The sequence below is a fragment of the Meleagris gallopavo genome, chromosome 6 (genome assembly GCF_000146605.3).
Source record: "Meleagris gallopavo isolate NT-WF06-2002-E0010 breed Aviagen turkey brand Nicholas breeding stock chromosome 6, Turkey_5.1, whole genome shotgun sequence".
In the NCBI taxonomy this organism is placed as follows: Eukaryota; Metazoa; Chordata; class Aves; order Galliformes; family Phasianidae; genus Meleagris; species Meleagris gallopavo.
The window spans coordinates 12,075,187-12,076,714 of record NC_015016.2 but is presented as its reverse complement, the minus strand read 5'-3'; the positions used below and the strand labels follow the sequence as shown (position 1 = coordinate 12,076,714).

The window sequence follows — 1,528 nt, the reverse complement described above, 5'->3', positions numbered from 1 at the left end:
GTCGGATGTCGGACGGGTGCCCCGCTGCCGGGCACGGCCGTGACTGAGGGGCGGCTGTCCGCCCGTGCCCTCTGGTAGCGCGTGGCGATGGCGCAGGAAGCGTAACGCTTCTCCCAGCCAAAAGCAGTGTGTGGCTTTCGGCGCGTGTGAGGAGCCGAACAAACTGAGGAGTGTAGGGTATGCACAGGGGAAGAATAACGAGCGAAGGACATGGGAAGAGCAGCAAATTAAGCTGGCGCAGTTGGCTCTGCAGAGCTTCTGTGTAGCTCATGGCTGCGAGTCCAGGTTGCTATGACTGAGCTCTGCAAAAAAGTCGGGGTTTGATTTTCACGGTTATAGGAATAGTCTGGAAATGTAACAACTCTTGTGTACAACAGCAGGGCCTGAATGTCTCCTGTCTGTAGACATAAAGGCTCATTTCTGTGCCTCTCTTTGGAACTGCTGGACAGAGGGGGTGTTTTTCTTTATCCAGGCTACCTGTGGAAAGTGCTTTGCCAGATGTCTATAGACAAACATTGAGTCCTGAGCCTCTTGACAAACAACCCAGGCACGATGTGTGTGCACAAGAGCAGTTACAAGCAGAACATTGATACATTTTTTCATCTTACTCTTGCTGCCATAAGGCAATGTCAGGTATGCCCACACCATTTCTGAAGGAAATTTGACTAACGTGTTCTTTACGGTGCCCACTACTATACCCCACAATGACAGGGAAGCTTCCTCCTCACCTGATGCAGACTTTCCGACTGCCTGGTTGGGGCGGATGTGCTCTATTGGTTGCCTATCTGCTGTCTCTGTTTGCATGCATGACTGCCATCAAAGATAGATCTTTGCCTCCTTTGCTTGGCAGCAACGGTCTGTATCCGTGGCTTTAAACATGTGCAGATGATGGGAATGATGGGGATGTAGCCTGGTGATGAGCACAGCTATGTGGTGAGTGAATTCATGATTTCTTCCAGTGAAGCTTATCTGCTTAGATAATAACCATTCTGAAGAGAACCTTGAAGTTACTCTGGCTCCAGGACATGGAACGAGCTGATATTTACTCAGGTTTAAGATCTGCTCTTCCTGGCTTTTGTTACACACAGTGATTCTGTGGAATTGCCATTCACCAAGCAGTATCAGGATGAGACAGAGTGAGTGACTGCTGCTCCTCTGATCAATGATGAGAGTGGTATTTGCTGTGATTACGTACCTTAGGCCATCCAAGAGGGGACAGTGTCAATGCAGACAGTCAAATCGTATGAAAAACTATGACTGTCTTATGTGATATGTCAGAGTTGTTGATATGTGTTAGGTATGTTGTGGGGCCTTTCAGGAATTTCTGTGTTTAGTTGAGGTTTTTATTTTTAGGAAGCATGAAGTTGCATGTAGATTTTTAACTGATTAAATCACGGGTATCCAACATTTTGGCTTGTCTGGGCTACACTGTGTGAAAAGGAATTTATCTTGGGCCACATATAAAATATAGAACGTATTTAAAGTCTATAAGTAAAAAAAGTCTTCATATATATATATGTTTAAAAAC

General features: G+C 46.1%; 1 protein-coding gene across 1 annotated transcript in view; it reads left to right on the top strand.

Moving 5' to 3' along the window:
- The window catches only part of LOC104911391 (putative inactive phenolphthiocerol synthesis polyketide synthase type I Pks15), a 16,386-nt gene that overhangs the window by 13,926 nt on the left and 932 nt on the right, over nucleotides 1–1,528 (top strand). The gene's annotated exons all lie outside the window — the stretch shown is intronic.